Source organism: Procambarus clarkii, chromosome 30 (assembly GCF_040958095.1).
Source record: "Procambarus clarkii isolate CNS0578487 chromosome 30, FALCON_Pclarkii_2.0, whole genome shotgun sequence".
Classification (NCBI taxonomy): Eukaryota; Metazoa; Arthropoda; class Malacostraca; order Decapoda; family Cambaridae; genus Procambarus; species Procambarus clarkii.
This window is the reverse complement of record NC_091179.1, coordinates 35,503,808-35,521,488: the sequence shown is the minus strand read 5'-3', so window position 1 is coordinate 35,521,488 and position 17,681 is coordinate 35,503,808. Positions and strand designations below refer to the sequence as shown.

Genomic DNA, 17,681 nt, shown 5'->3' with positions numbered 1-17,681 from the left:
GTGAGGAGAAGCAGTGAAGTGGAGTGTCATGTGCTTCTGTAGAGGTGGTGAAGCACCATAGTTGCTCGAGGAAACTTCATGGTGTAGCAGCCTGGAGAGCTGTAGAGGACCCTAGTAGAAGTAGTGAAGCACCATAGTTGTTCAAGGAAGACTTCATGGTAGCAGCCAAGAAGTGCTGCAGAGGATCCTGGTAGTTAAACCCGGAAGAACCTGAAAAGATCAGGGTAGTGAACTTCCAGATGTGGAAGGGAAGTTCTAAATGATTACTTGTAGGGAAGTGATGGAGTGTTTGGTTGTCATTAGCATGCAAGACGCAGTGAAAGGTGATTGATTGTTTGCTATTTTTGTGCCGATGAGTGTTTATACTGAAGTATAGAGTTACAGTCGTAGGCTGGATTACCTACAGATGTATGTGTTCTAGGACTGATAGGGTCATCGATTGATCATTGTTGTGTACCAAGGAACATTTATACTGATATATATGTTATTGCACTCATATGCTGATTTTCCTTGTACATGTTTATAGATATATATATTCTCTTGCTGATAGTGCAACATTGTATTATAATACTTGACTTACTTGAGGAGGTGGGTAATATTAGGTGGTGTATCAGGAGATAGAATACCACTTGATAAGCTGATGGTAGAGTTCTGATGGTGTTGGAGTGCAACCTGACTGAAATAGTATAGAGTGGAGGATTCATTATTATTATATGTGTGTATGTATTGTGTATGTGCTCTGTCCAGTAAATGTATTCAAATTTGCTGATGTTTGACCTTGTCCTAGTGAGGCTTCCCAGGAAGTAGTAAAGAAGGGGAGAGAGAGAGGGAGAGAAAGAACCAAGAACCACTGCTGTGGACAGGGTAGAACAGAAAACTAATAAGTCAAAGGGGATTGAGATGATATCACGTAAGGAGAGAGTGGGGAGTCACAACGGCTCGAGTGGGTGTGTGCACGTGACAACGAGGCTAAATTTTGGAGCCGCATCCCCTAAACGTGTGACGTTGAGCCCCTCTCCAAGAGCCAGAAGTGCCCAGTGTGATCTCCTGGTAAAGTATAAGCATTCTACCGAGTTGTGGGTTGGGTTGTCCAGAAAGAAGGATCAACGACGACAACACCACCTACCCACACCACAATAATATGTGCATACTTTATTTATAAGAACATTAATTTTGAAGATAATATAATTCATTATAATATAGTGTGTGTGGATGACAAAAGAATACTATACATTAAGTATCTGTAAAGGACCTTTTATTACCTCCCAACTTTGTTGTAGCAATACAGTTTCTTGTTGCCATCAATATGTACTGCTGAAGGCGTTTTATCACAAGCAGGACACTCATTGTCAGCTTCTCCTCTAATTTTCCTCAGCTCATATTGCTGGAATCGCCATTCGAAGAACACTCTCTTCGAAGTTATACAATTAATGGGACCGTTCTAGGATATAGAATTTTTAAGATGGTGACATTTAAAATGCATAATATGACATTAGATAAATAAACAAAAAAAAAACATTCCATTTTGTATTTGAACAAAATTAAAAACTAATTATTACTAAATGAAAATACATTACTACAAAATTTTGATAATTTTTGTATTGAAATATAAAACTGAAAATATCAAGAATAACGGTATCAAAACATACACGCCCACGAGAAGCACCAAAGGATTCCAGTGCAGTAACTAATACCCGAAATGATGTTCCGGGATAATTTCTTTTTATATGGTGCCATGATTCAAGCAGACTGGTGCTGTAGAATGTGTTGCTCTTTCCTATAGATGAATAGAAACCAGACTTGTACATGTTTTGCCTAGTTGTTGATGTTTATATCCACAGTGACATGTATAGATTGGAGTACAGAGGTCATACCTTCCTGTAGTTTAAAATGCAGTGCATTGAGTGGTGTGACGATTTGCTAAAATAGTGATGTAAAAATTAACATTTATAGCAACAAAAATTCCAAAAATGTATTGCAATTCAGGAAAATTCTGTAATGGAAATAAAAGGGTAAATTTTAAAGTATATTTACCCGTTATAGTGATGAAGATGCAGAGATTGCTACAGCTTGAAATTTTAAACTTGCAATCTATGCAGTTGGGTCAAGAATTTGGTGGTTGGGTTGGTACAACAGGTTCTGGTAAAGAAAAGGAAGACAGTTTGGCAAAATGAGTTTATGGAAAAGAATTTCAGACTTAATATTTCATCGTTTCTTTGATTGTACAAAATATTGACATTATTCTCCAGATAATGACTGAGAAATTCACAGAAAAGAAACAATCAGATGATTAAATCAATCTATAAAAACCAAGTGTCAGGTTTAAACTTTAAGACTTCTCCAAATGTTGTAATGACTGACATGAAACATGTATTCATTTTATTTTGTTATACCAAGATAATCGTAGCTCTAGACTGGGATTGGGAAGTAGAAGTAATCTCGGAACAAAGTACTGATTTTATACAGGTATCATATACTCCAGTGAAGGATATTTCCTTCAGGGCACACAGTTTGTGTCGGGTCTAATGGCTCATAAAAGCCATTTTTCCAATGCAATCTGTGGTGGAAAGGCATGAGAAAATGTTGCATTTGGTCACAAATGTGACACACAAATGCAAAACAGTCTTCACATTTGATGCTTGTCTCACAATTTGTACATTGTACACAAACTTTACCTAATGAAAAAAGGGGTAATTATTTATACTAATTTTAAATACTGTATACCTAACATTTTTAACAATCTGAAGTCTAAATGTATTAATAGATTGTCATTAATTTGCATATGATGCTTATTATACAGTATAACCTTAATGAACACAGCAATATTTAATTACCTTTATCTGGAACACCCAACTCAGACAATGTCCAATCGAACAGCATTGCCCTGCTTTCTCCCCAATTAATCTCTGCATTTTTTCTTCTTTTTTTGCCAGTCAGAAACACTTGGCTGAGAATCTTGAATTTGTTCAAGTTCTGTAGAAAGTACTTTGAAATATGGGATTACAAATTAGCAAGAAAAATTTGTAAATGAAAGGAATGATTAGTATAATATGTTAAACAAAATTTTATAGGCATTAAGCACAAGTTTTGTTCATAATATTTATGATGTGTCCATTAAATAAATCCTCATTTAAATACCAACAAATGATGTTGGGACATACCAACATCAAATGATTCCAAAGTTTCTTCACCAGCTGCCAAATAACTTTGAGTGTACGTTCTGCCACTAGTAGAATAGCCCGCATTTTGAATGTGTGGTGGTGAAAGTATAGCAGGCAGAATGTCTGGGTGGCACATTTGAAGATTTAAGCATGGTACATAATTGCAAATTGTATACAAGTATTAATATTTTCAGACAAATCTCTAGATATTACTATAAGTAACCTTATGCTACCAAGTTGTTCAGTGTTATAGTAATTTAATCTCCATAATTGTCTAGCATACACTTAAAAATAGGCCAAAAAAGGGGCAACAAAAATTATTGGAAAGTACACAAATAAAAGCTGTAGAAATATTGTTAAAAAAATAATAGAAGATTACCATCAGATTGGGGAGCAGCTGGTCTTTGTTTTGAATCAATATGTGATACACCCTGTATCTTATCTTTTTTTTGTTTCTTGTTTGTCACCTTTATTGAGTTTGGTTCTTCCACATTTACGAGTCTCTTCAAGTACTCATTTCTTTTCTTTGTATCATTGCAGCACGTGCTTTCTGGTACTCACGTTCAAGATGTTCTCTAGTCATCACTGCTATTCTCCGGTGAAATTCTGAAGAGAAAATAATAGTGTTCGAAGAAAAAGTACAAGAACAAAACAAGAAAATTAGGCTTATGCAAAATTATGCTACAATGTACCTATTAATAATCTTAAAATTTTGCTACAAATTACCTACTTATAATTATGTGTTAAATTATGGACTTTGCCATAATGATATGCATGTTAGTGGCATTACCCTTACTGCCTACCTGGGGCCCCCCTAGAGAGATAGTGACAAAAGTTCAGTTAAGGTAATCCCTTTAGTAAGGTGGTGGGTCAACATAAATAAGCTATAACTAATAATAAGGACACAAATCAATATGTTCATTTAACAGCGGTATTAACATTTATATAAATTTAGCCAAGAATAAGTTTTTACAAGTGTAACAAAGTGAAAGGAATGTATGAAAATTTTGATGATATATTAAAATGCTCATTGACTTGAACCTGTCTTCCTATATAAAGTATAAAAATAGTAAACACAGTACCATTATTGTTGTCTGTAGTTATTTTTGGAACATCTGGTATGTACACCATACTGTCAAAATCCGATGATCTATCTGAAAAATTGATTGGTAGTGTAAATATTTGAATTCATTGCTTAGCCTTTTATACTAACAAAAAAGAAAAATTGTACAGAAAAGCTAACACAACATTATAACACCTTTCTGTGTATTCTATGGTACAAAAGAAAACATTCCATAATTATAAAGGAAAATAAACTGACAGAAGAACTATGCATACTGCTGAAACTACTTTCCACAAAATATCTGAACCAAGGGATAGTCCCCCGAGATTTTCAATATGAAAATTTCACCCTTACAGTATTTAAAGACAAAAAGCAGAAAGAGTTCAGCACAAAACTAATGTCCGATCAGCTTGGTATAACACATCTGCAAGCTCATGTGTGAGAACGGGTTGAGCAACCACCACAACCACCTACAGCAACCTCCGCAATCATCTTCAGCAACCACCACCCTTCTTGTGGGTGGTAGTGGACCCCATACCCATCTTGTGGGTGCTAGTCGACACCATACCTATCCTGTGGGTGGTAGTGGACCACATACCCATCTTGTAGGTAATAGTAGACCCCGTACCCATCTTGTAGGTGGTAGTGGACCCCATACACATCTTGTTGGTGGTAGTGTACCCCATACTTATCCTGTGGGTGGTAGTGGACCCCATACCCATCCTGTGGGTGGTAGTGCACCCTATACCAATCTTTTGGGCGGTAGTGGACCCCATGCCCATCCTGTGGGTGGTATAGTAGCCTCATACCCATACTGTGGGTAGTAGTGGCCCCCTCATACCCACCCTGTGGGCGGTAGTGGACCCCATACTCATTCTGTGGGCGGTAGTGGAGTATATACCCATCATGTGGATGGACGTGGCCCCCATACCCACCCTGTGGGTGGTTGTGGATCCCATACATATCCTATGAGCGGTAGTGAACCCCATACCCATCCTGCGGGCGGAAGTGGACCCCATACCCATCCTGTGGGTGGTAATGACCCCATAGCCATCCTGTAGCCAGTAGTGGACCCAACACCCACTCTGTGGGCGGTACTTGACCCGATAAGCATATTGTGGTCGGTAATGGATCCAGTACCCGCCCTGTGGACGGTAGTGGACACCATACGCGTCCTATGGATGTAGTTATAAATAATAATAATAAATAAATAAATGTTTATTCAGATAAAGTACATACATAAAAGAGGTTTTACAAAAATTGATAGATTTATTGATAGAGCTAGTACATACAATGCCTAAAGCCACTATTACGCAAAGCGTTTCGGGCAGGAAAAACATTAAAGACTAAAACTTAATACTAATTGAGATTAAAGTATAAAATGTTTTGAGAACAAATAAAAATAAAAATAAAAAAGGGGGGAACATGGCAGAAAAAGCAGCACAAATACAATTAGGTCGACAAACAGCGTTGTTTAAAAAAAAACAGACATGGGTTGACAATATAGGGGTAAGGTAGGTTACAGGGAATTTATTAGGTAGTGCTTAGTTTTTTTCTTAAACTGGTTGAGAGAGGTACAGTCTTTAACATGATTGGGAAGGTCATACCACATTCTGGGTCCCTTGATTTGTAGAGCATTTCTAGTTTGATTAAGTCGTACTCTTGGAATATCTAACATATTCAGAGGTGTGAATTTGGGTACCGAGTGATGTCTGGGGCAGGAGTTGGATATTGTCCTAATAGCAGCTTTGTGTTGAGTAATTAGAGGACGTAAATGATTTTGGGTAGTAGAACCCCAAGCACAAATACCATAGTTGAGATATGGATAGATGAGGAAGTAATAGAGCGTCACCAGGGCAGGGCGAAGTACATAATATCTGATCTTAGAAAGAATGCCAACAGTTAATGCTAATGCCAATAGTTAACCCCATACCCATCCTGTGGGCGGTACCTGTCGGCGGTAGTTAACCATATACCCATTCCGTGGACGCAACTGGACCCTATACTCATGCTGTGGGCGGCAATGGAGGCCATACCCATCCTGTGGGCGGTAGTAGTCACAATTTAATTTCATCCTGTGGGTGATTGTGGACCCCATACCCATCCTGTGGGCGGTATAGTGGACGCCACACACATCATTTGAGCGAAAGTAAAACATATACCCATCCAGTGGGCAGTAGTGGACCCCATACTCATCCTGAAGATGATAGTGGACCCCAAACCCATCTTGTGGGCAGTAGTAGACCCCATACTCATCCTGTAGATGGTAGCAAACCCCAAACCCATCCTGTGGGCAGTAGTAGACCCCATACCCATCATGCAGGCGGTAGTGGACGCCATACACATCCTATGTGTGATAGTGGACCATATACCCATCCAGTAGGCGGTAGTGGACCCCATACCTATCCCATGGGCAGTTGTTGGGCCCAGACCCATCCTATAAGTGGTATGGACCCCTTATCCACCTAACAGGTGGTAGTGGACCCCTTACCCACCTAACAGGTGGTAGTGGACCCTATACTCATCCTACTGTAGGTAATAGACGCTATACCATCCTGTTTGAAGTAGTTTACCCCCTAGACATTCAAACGTAACATCGTTTTCTGTTGATGTTCCTACAATACATTCGTTAAAGATTTTAAAAGCACAAACTAGTGTATATAATGTTGATTTGTGAAGCACTATTATTTTATGTAATAATTTATAGTGCTTATTATAATTTACTAAGACCAACTAATATTTCTCAAAACAAAACTACGAACCTTCAATAGGATGTAGCTGATCTGTAATATTCTAAGAGCATGGACAACAGTAGGTAAATTTCACAACCCATGTGGGACCTGAAAACTACAATTTTCATTATAATTGAACCAATCACGACTATTCTGCTGTCTACAGCGATGGACGCGTACTGTGAGACGTAAATTTGTACGTGAGGAAGAGTTTGGGCCTTGAAAAAATGTAACTTGGAATATACCACATATGTACTAATTCGTAATTATTATTATTTTTTTTTTTTTGAGATATATACAAGAGTTGTTACATTCTTGTACAGCCACTAGTACGCGTAGCGTACTAGTGGCTGCACGGCCAGGTATGGCGCGAGGGTGGCGAGTGGCCACCAGCACTAGTGGCTGTATGTAATTAAACATATTGACTTTAAGCATTAAGTCATATATGTGCTGTCTTGTGTGAGAGCGGGTTGGGCGCGTTCACTCAATTCCCCGTTCCTCCCCCAGCCCCATACCTCAATCCACCAGTAGCAGCAGCAGATGTCCAACAGCTCTGCCATCAGCAGCAGTAGCGAGAACCCTGCCGTTAACAGCATCACAGGCAGTGAGAATAGCCTTGACTCAGATGACAGCTCAGCTGACCTTGACTCGTTAGCGTCTGACAATTCTGACTGGTTAACTCCATCTGGCGTAATAGCTGACGATGCAGTCTCGCCCATTCGTCTCGGAGGGGGCTATCACCAACCCCCCCCCCCCCCCTAGCCCTCTCCCATCACCCCCACCACAGTTCTCTCCCCCACCAGCGCTAGAAATTCAACCTCAGCTGCTGGATCGAATTGATAACTATAATAGCGGGTATATATTCGGCTTTTATTCTCCATACCAGAGCATGTTAACACCTCCCCATGGCTCTATCTGAGAACATACAGAGAATTTTTCATTAATGAGATTCGATCTCTTTTCTCCCCGCAACACCCATCACTTCTAATTTACCCGGACATCACTCTAATTGTGCGCAATTTAAATGTACAAGAAGACAGTGAGGAGGAGAATGTCTTGGATCCCATAAATAATGATGGCTTTCCCATACGAGGTGAGGGGCGAACAGTAATTCGAGAGGAAGTAGATACACTTATTAATTTTTGGGCTGACGAATTGACAGGAAAAATATCCCAGTACCTGGAAGAGAAGGAGGGGTCCAATGTCTTGGTTGAGCGGCTCACAGGGTTTTACATTAACTGTGCACAGATTGAACACCCTATAAGATTAGGCTCACATGTAGACTATCCTGAAGGCTTGCGCGGAAAGCAGTTGGTTTTCAATTCAGAGAGAGAGGCTGATATTTGCCTTATGCAGTGTGTTGTAGCTTATAAATGTTTTGTCAAGGGGATGCATCTAGATAATATTCGTGCTAGATCTGTGAATCCTAGTTGGTGTCTCAGACACATCAATTGGCCAGCTGATGTCAATTCTGCAGTAACATTCGAGGATATTCACAAGGTAGAGAAAATTAATAAAGTCAGTATATTCATCTATTCACTAGAAAGAGATGAAAATGCGCGCCGACAACGACACTACATTACACTAGCTAGGAAGGAAAGAGGGGGTTGTACAGATGTCTTACCATTGCTGATATTGGAAGCTCAACACTTAGTACTAATTAAGGATTTTAACCAATATGTATGTAATATGCGAGGACATGGAGGTCTAACCTCAAGTCATCACAGCTTTTGTCATTGTTGGTTGATATCACTCCCAGCAGATCGCATACAGAGTCATGAAAGTACACGTAAAGTACATCAGACTCAAATTTTACCCACCAGAGAGGAAGATTACTTTTCGTAACTATGGACATGGATATGGTCCTAGTCACATGTGCTTTTATGACTTTGAGTGCATGTTAGACCGCTCGAACCCTAATGGAATGATAGAATCTCGTCACAACGCAGTGGCGTATGCGTACATCATCACTAACCGACAGATGAATATTGTTGAGAATGACACTTATTTGGGTAAAGATGCAGTCAATCACTTTGTAACCACACTAGAAGCGTCATGGGCTAGAATCAAGAGGGGTTTAGTATCCTACAAACTTCACATGTCTCAGCAACAGCAGGCGATATTTGAGACAAAAACAGTCTGTGAACTCTGTGATGAACCTTTTAACGAGGATGATGTAATCAAAGTCCGTCAACACGACCACACAGTAAGATTCCACAATTATAAAGCAGCTTACTGCGGTAGATGTAATTTGCAGTGTGTAAATTCATACAAGTTCCTATACACTTTTTCCCACAACGCTTCCTATGATTTAGGAGTAATCCTAAACGAGATGAAAGATCGACCAGGGAGTGAAATAGATATATAAGCTAGGGATGGATTTAAATTTATGAAAATTGATGTGAACAACTTAAGATTTTTGGATAGTTTGGCTCTTCTCAACGGCTCGCTAGGAAGAATAGCCAAGGATCATATTGATAGTGGGAAACCTACCACATTCACTTTGGCTATGTTAAAAGGGGTAAATAAAGCAGCCATCTCCAAACTAATGAAGGGTAAACAATCATTCTGCTATGATTATTTATTATCTATGAGTGTGTTAGATGAACCACACCTTCCTTCTCGCGATAAGTTTTATAATACACTAAAAGACGAGGAGTTGTCAGAAAAAGATTATAAACAAGCCTTAGAAATTTTTGATTTGGCTAAATGTCGCAACATAGGGGAGTATCTGTTCCTTTACCTCAAAGTGGACACAGGTTTGCTAGCGGATGTGTTCACAGTCTGGCGAGATACCATGCTTGCTCTCTACAAATTAGACATTTCCCACTACATTTCTTTACCCTCATTTGCTTGGGATGCATTCTTGCTTAAATCGAAAGTTGAACTTGATGTTGTGTCAGACTCACTATTATATGCTTTACTTCGTCGCAATCTCCAAGGTGGGTTCACCAGTGTGACGAGACAGTACACGAATGTGAAGAACCAGCATACAGGCTTAGATCTAGGGGAAGATAGTAGCTACATCATTTACCTGGATTTTAACAGTCTTTATGGGGCGTGTATGACTGAACTGTTCCCTCGTGGCGGGATTCAGAAACTGACACACAATGAGCGTGACGTGCTGCTAGAGCAAGGCTTGGAGAATATCCCTTGTGATAGGTCCAAGGGGTATTGGGTGTTGTGTGATACACTGCAGGTCCGACCGGAGGTAGCTACCCAGCAAACACAAATCATCTACACAACGTTCGCCTATCTCTTCCCATAGGTGTGGGAATGATTTGCATTGAGAATGGTGCAGGAGAGCCTTTGAGAAACTTTTACTCAAAAAATCCAAACACAAAGGTTTAATTATAAATAGTTTTTCTACAATTATTTTCTTCCAAATGTAAAACAAATAGTTTTTACATGTTTAAATATAAAATTTATGGTGTTTTTTTGTAAAATTCATTAATAAATTGTGAATGATATATATTGGCTGAGTGAAACCTTTAAAATCCATTTAGTTATAATATGAACAGAAAAAAGTAGTTTTCCAAATTTTCTAAAAATCGCTCTTTTTAACACAATTTGACTCCTTATGCATTCCACTAAACACTAATATCATGTTTAAATATATAATTTATGTATTATTCCCTAAGATAATTTATATAAATTATAAAAGTTGCTGGAAAGTGGTGAGAAAGAATCTGAAAACGTTTTGTTGTCTTATATTGGCGTGTTCTTATTAACTAGAGTGAGTAAGAGTGAGCGAGAGTGGGTAAGAGTGAGTAAGAGTGACTGAAGGTGAGTGAGAGTGCCAGAGAGTGTGTAAGAGTGAGTATAAGTAAGAGTGACTGAGAGTGAGTAAGAGTGAGAGTAAGGGTGACAGAATGAGTAAGAGTGAGAGTAAAGTGATTGAGAGTAAGGGTGAGTATGAGAGTAAGAGTGATTGAGAGTTAGAGTGAGAGTAAGAGTGATTGAGAGTTAGTGAGAGTAAGAGTGATTGAGAGTAAGAGTGATTGAGAGTAAGAGTGATTGGGAGTAAGAGTGATTGGGAGTAAGAGTGATTGGGAGTAGGAGTTAGAGTGAGAGTAGGAGTAAGAATGAGAATAAGAGTGATTGAGAGTAAGAGTGAGTAAGAGTAAGAATGAGAGTAAGAGTGATTGAGAGTATGAGTGATTGAGAGTAAGAGTGATTGAGAGTAAGAGTGATTGAGAGTAAGAGTGATTGGGAGTAAGAGTGAGAGTAAGAGTAAGAATGAGAATAAGAGTGATTGAGAGTACGAGTGATTGGGAGTAAGAGTAAGAATGAGAGTAGGAGTGATTGAGAGTAGGAGTGATTGGGAGTAGGAGTGATTGGGAGTAAGAGTGATTGAGAGTAAGAGTAATTGAGAGTAAGAGTATGAGAGTAAGAGTGAGAGAGTGAGTATGAATGGGTAAGGGTGACTGAGAGTGAGTAAGAGTGACAGAGTAAGAATGACAGAGTAAGAGTGATAGAGAGTAAGAGTGACAGAGAGTAAGAGTGACAGAGAGTAAGAGTGACAGAGAGTAAGAGTGACAGAGAGTAAGAGTGACAGAGTAAGAGTGAGTATGAGAGTGAGTAAGGATGACTGAGAGAAAGAGTGAGTAATAGTGCGTAATAGTGATTGAGAGTTAGAGTGAGAGTAAGAGTGATTGAGAGTTAGTGAGAGTAAGAGTGATTGAGAGTAAGAGTGATTGAGAGTAAAAGTGATTGAGAGTAAGAGTGATTGAGAGTAAGAGTGATTGGGAGTAAGAGTGATTGAGAGTAAGAGTGATTGGGAGTAAGAGTGATTGGGAGTAGGAGTAAGAATGAGAATAAGAGTGATTGAGAGTAAGAGTGAGTAAGAGTAAGAATGAGAGTAAGAGTGATTGAGAGTAAGAGTGATTGAGAGTAAGAGTGATTGAGAGTAAGAGTGATTGGGAGTAAGAGTGATTGAGAGTAAGAGTGATTGGGAGTAGGAGTAAGAATGAGAATAAGAGTGATTGAGAGTAAGAGTGAGTAAGAGTAAGAATGAGAGTAAGAGTGATTGAGAGTAAGAGTGATTGAGAGTAAGAGTGATTGGGAGTAAGAGTGATTGGGAGTAAGAGTAAGAGTGAGAGTAAGAGTAAGAATGAGAATAAGAGTGATTGAGAGTAAGAGTGATTGGGAGTAGGAGTAAGAGTAAGAATGAGAGTAGGAGTGATTGAGAGTAGGAGTGATTGGGAGTAGGAGTGATTGGGAGTAAGAGTGATTGAGAGTAAGAGTAATTGAGAGTAAGAGTAATTGAGAGTAAGAGTATGAGAGTAAGAGAGAGAGTGAGTATGAATGGGTAAGGGTGACTGAGAGTGAGTAAGAATGACAGTGTAAGAGTGACAGAGAGTAAGAGTGACAGAGAGCAAGAGTGACAGAGAGTAAGAGTGACAGAGAGTAAGAGTGACAGAGAGTAAGAGTGACAGAGTAAGAGTGACAGAGAGTAAGAGTGACAGAGTAAGAGTGAGAGAGTAAGAGTGACAGAGAGTAAGAGTGACAGAGAGTAAGAGTGACAGAGAGTAAGAGTGACAGAGAGTAAGAGTGACAGAGAGTAAGAGTGACAGAGTGTAAGAGTGACAGAGTAAGAGTGACAGAGTAAGAGTGACAGAGAGTAAGAGTGACAGAGAGTAAGAGTGACAGAGAGTAAGAGTGACAGAGAGTAAGAGTGACAGAGAGTAAGAGTGACAGAGTAAGAGAGTGAGAGTGATTATGAGAGAGTTAAGAGTGTGAGGTGTGAGAGGGAAGCAGGCCAGGGAGGCAGGATGTGTGGTCACAGGCGAGGCCTAGGCCTCGTGATCTCTAATGTTGGTTTTTATATATATGTTGAATTTTTTGTCCTGTTTCAAATTATAATTATTTAGCAGGAATGTAATAAGATATTGCACAGTATTAATGTGACAATAATATATGCATTATTTCCTTGATAATCAAACTTGTTGTTCAAAGATAATATACAATCTTTGAAGGAAACATTTTGAGAGCGCGAGCTGGCAACACTGGGCTAGTGGGTGAGAGAGACATATGGTTAGTTGTTCTCAGACCTTCAGTGGTGAAGGGTGTGTCCCAGCTGGCCGCCACCAGCCGCCACCCGCCGCCCACCACCAGCCGCCACCCGCCACCCACCACCACCCACCACCAGCCGCCACCCACCACCAGCCGCCACCTGCCACCACCCACCACCAGCCGCCACCCACCACCACCCACCACCAGCCGCCACCCACCACCAGCCGCCATCCGCCGCCACCCACCACCAGCCGCCACCAGCCGCCACCCGCCGCCACCCGCCACCCACCACCCGCCGCCACCCGCCGCCCACCACCAGCCGCCACCCGCCACCACCCACCACCAGCCGCCACCCACCACCAGCTGCCACCCGCCACCACCCACCACCAGCCGCCACCCGCCGCCACCCGCCACCCACCACCCGCCGCCACCCGCCGCCACCCGCCACCCACCACCAGCCGCCACCCGCCGCCACCCGCCACCCACCACCAGCCGCCACCCACCACCAGCCGCCACCCGCCACCACCCACCACCAGCCGCCACCTGCCACCACCCACCACCAGCCGCCACCCACCACCAGCCGCCACCCGCCACCACCCACCACCAGCCGCCACCCGCCGCCACCCACCACCCGCCGCCACCCGCCACCCACCACCCGCCGCCACCCGCCGCCACCCGCCACCCACCACCAGCCGCCACCCACCACCAGCCGCCACCCGCCACCACCCACCACCAGCCGCCACCCGCCACCACCCACCACCAGCCGCCACCCGCCACCAGCCACCGCCACCCACCACCGCCACTCACCACCCGCCGCCACCACCCACCATCCGCCGCCACCCGCCCCCCACCACCAGCCGCCACCCGCCACCACCCACCACCAGCCGCCACCACCCACCACCAGCCGCCACCCGCCACCACCCGCCACCCGCCGCCACCCGCCACCAGCCACCGCCACCCCCACCGCCACTCACCACCCGCCGCCACCACCCACCACCAGCCGCCACCAGCCACCGCCACCCACCACCGCCACCCGCCGCCACCACCCACCACCACCACCCATCACCACCAGCCGCCGCCGCCACCACCACCACCACCCACCACCACCGCCGCCACCACCCATCACCGCCGCCGCCACCACCACCCACCACCACCGCCGACGCCACCACCCATCACCGCCGCCACCACCACCCACCACCACCGCCGCCGCCACCACCCATCACCGCCGCCGCCGCCACCACCCACCACCAGCCGCCACCCGCCACCACCAGCCGCCACCCGCCACCACCCACCACCAGCCGCCACCCGCCACCACCCACCACCAGCCGCCACCACCCACCACCAGCCGCCACCCGCCACCACCCGCCACCAGCCGCCACCCGCCACCAGCCACCGCCACCCACCACCGCCACTCACCACCCGCCGCCACCACCCACCACCAGCCGCCACCAGCCACTGCCACCCACCACCGCCACCCGCCGCCACCACCCACCACCACCACCCACCACCACCAGCCGCCGCCGCCACCACCACCCACCATCACCGCCGCCACCACCCATCACCGCCGCCGCCACCACCACCCACCACCACCGCCGCCGCCACCACCCATCACCGCCGCCGCCACCACCACCCACCACCACCGCCGCCGCCACCACCCATCACCGCCGCCGCCGCCACCACCCACCACCACCCGCCACCACCCACCACCAGCCGCCACCCGCCACCGCCACCCGCCACCAGCCACCGCCACCCACCACCGCCACTCACCACCCGCCGCCACCACCCACCACCCGCCGCCACCCGCCACCCACCACCAGCCGCCACCACCCACCACCAGCCGCCACCCGCCACCACCCACCACCAGCCGCCACCCGCCACCACCCGCCACCAGCCGCCATCCGCCACCAGCCACCGCCACCCACCACCGCCACTCACCACCCGCCGCCACCACCCACCACCAGCCGCCACCCGCCACCACCCGCCACCACCCACCATCCGCCACCAGCCACCGCCACCCACCACCGCCACTCACCACCCGCCGCCACCACCCACCACCAGCCGCCACCCGCCACCAGCCACCCACCACCGCCACCCGCCGCCGCCACCCGCCGCCGCCACCACCCACCACCACCACCCACCACCACCCACCACCACCGCCGCCACCACCCATCACCGCCGCCGCCACCACCCATCACCGCCGCCGCCACCACCACCCACCACCACCGCCGCCGCCACCACCCATCACCGCCGCCGCCACCACCACCCACCACCACCGCCGCCGCCACCACCCATCACCGCCGCCGCCGCCACCACCCACCACCAGCCGCCACCCGCCACCACCCACCACCACCCGCCACCCGCCACCACCCACCGCCAGCCGCCACCAGCCCCCCCCACCGCCGATCGTCACCACCCACCACAGCCGCCGCCGCCCACCACCGCCCGCCACCGCCCGCCACCACCCACCACAGCCGCCACCACCCGCCGCCACCACCCACCACCACCAGCCGCCGCCGCCACCCACCACCCGCCGCCACCACCCACGACCACCACCAGCCGCCGCCGCCACCACCACCCACCACCACCGCCGCCACCACCCACCACCACCAGCCGCCGCCGCCGCCACCACCCACCACCACCGCCGCCACCACCCACCACCGCCAGCCGCCACCACTCATCACAGACGCCGCCACCCGCCACCACCGCCAGACACAGCCGCCAGTGTCCGCCACCGCCGCCACTGTCCGCCACCGCCGCCACTTTCCGCCACCGCCGTCACTGTCCGCCACCGCCGCCACTGTCCGCCACCGCCACCGCTGTCTGCCACCGCCACCACTGTCCGCCCGCCGCCACCACTGTCCGCCCGCCGCCACCACTGTCCGCCCGCCGCCACCACTGTCCGCCCGCCGCCACCACTGTCCGCCCGCCGCCTCCACTGTCCGCCCGCCGCCTCCACTGTCCGCCCGCCGCCTCCACTGTCCGCCCGCCGCCACCACTGTCCGCCCGCCGCCGCCACTGTCCGCCCGCCGCCACTGTCCACCACCGCCGCCAAAGCCGCCACGGTCCGCCCGCCGCCACTATCCGCCACAGCCACCACTGTCCGCCCGCCGCCACTGTCCGCCCGCCGCCACTGTCCGCCCGCCGCCACCGCCGCCACTGTCCGCCCGCCGCCACTGTCCGCCCGCCGCCACTATCCGCCACCGCCGCCACTGTCCGCCCGACGCCACTGTCCGCCCGCCGCCACTATCCGCCACCGCCGCCACTGTCCGCCCGCCGCCACTGTCCGCCCGCTTCCACTATCCGCCACCGCCACCACTGTCCGCCACCGCCACCACTGTCTGCCACCGCCACCACTGTCTGCCACTGCCACCACTGTCCGCCCGCCGCCACCACTGTCCGCCCGCCGCCACCACTGTCCGCCCGCCGCCACCACTGTCCGCCCGCCGCCTCCACTGTCCGCCCGCCGCCACCACTGTCCGCCCGCGGCCACCACTGTCCGCCCGCCGCCGCCACTGTCCGCCCGCCGCCGCCACTGTCCGCCCGCCGCCGCCACTGTCCGCCCGCCGCCACTGCCCACCACCGCCGCCAAAGCCGCCACGGTCCGCCCGCCGCCACTATCCACCACAGCCGCCACTATCCGCCACCGCCGCCACTGTCCGCCGCCGCCACTATCCGCCACCGCCGCCACTGTCCGCCCGCCGCCACTATCCGCCACCGCCGCCACTGTCCGCCCGCCGCCACTGTCCGCCCGCTGCCGCCACTGTCCGCCCGCCGTCACTGTCCGCCCGCCGCCACTATCCGCCACCGCCGCCACTGTCCGCCACAGCCGGCACTCTCCGCCGTACAGCCTCCCCTCTCTCCGTTAGTAAATAATTATAATTGTTAGTAAATAATAAAAGAAATATAAATTATTAGATTTTTTTACCCTTCAATTGGTTTTAATATTTAAATTGAAAATAATAATATAATATAAAATATAATAAAAATAATATAATATAAAATATAATTTAATTTCAAGAAATTTAACTTTAAACACAAAGATGTGAAAAGGGTTCAGATTATTGGCTCAAACCTTTCATAAGAGATTCATATTGGTATATGAATGGATTATGAATGACTCATGTTAGGAGTGTAAAGTTGCCACAACATCTCAAATTAGTGTTAGATACATATGTCTTGGTTATAAGTTTTGGAAACCTATTTAAGTCCACACACAATATCGTATCTGATACGATAAAACAAACGTTTCCAATACTTTCAAATACTTTCCAGATATGTTGTGGCAACCTAAAATTGTTTGCTGGGTAGGTATACAGATGAACTGCCCCTAGTTCTTTCGCATACTTGCATTACCGAGGATCACATTTCACCTTACAGTAGGAATATTCTTACTGAAGAAAGTCGCGGTCTGCCTAAAAACAACACTAAATTAATTGCTTCTCACCTTCCTCACAAAGATTACCTGGTTAGTCTGGACTTGTTACAGTTGCTCATGCGCATTGGATTAGAAGTAGCTAAAGTTCACGACATTTACGAATTCGAGCAGGAGACCTACCTTAAAGACTTCATTGAAACCAATGTTCGTGAACGTGCCAGTACCAAATGCGCGATAAAAAAAAGCTTTCAAATTCGTGTCAAACTCTATATATGGAAGGAGTCTCACAGATGTATCTAAATATGGGAACAAACACTATTTGGTCACAGATCGTA

The 17,681-nt window shown here is 47.2% G+C and overlaps 1 long non-coding RNA gene across 1 annotated transcript; it reads right to left on the bottom strand.

The window, feature by feature from the left end:
* Positions 1-2,483: 2,483 nt before the first annotated feature.
* LOC138369868 (uncharacterized) lies at positions 2,484-4,356 on the bottom strand. The gene is made up of 5 exons (XR_011230001.1): positions 4,244-4,356; positions 3,541-3,767; positions 3,162-3,284; positions 2,835-2,985; positions 2,484-2,675 (listed from the first exon to the last, which is right to left on the bottom strand). It is a non-coding gene; the product is annotated as an uncharacterized lncRNA (long non-coding RNA).
* Between the last annotated feature and the right edge of the window lie 13,325 nt (positions 4,357-17,681).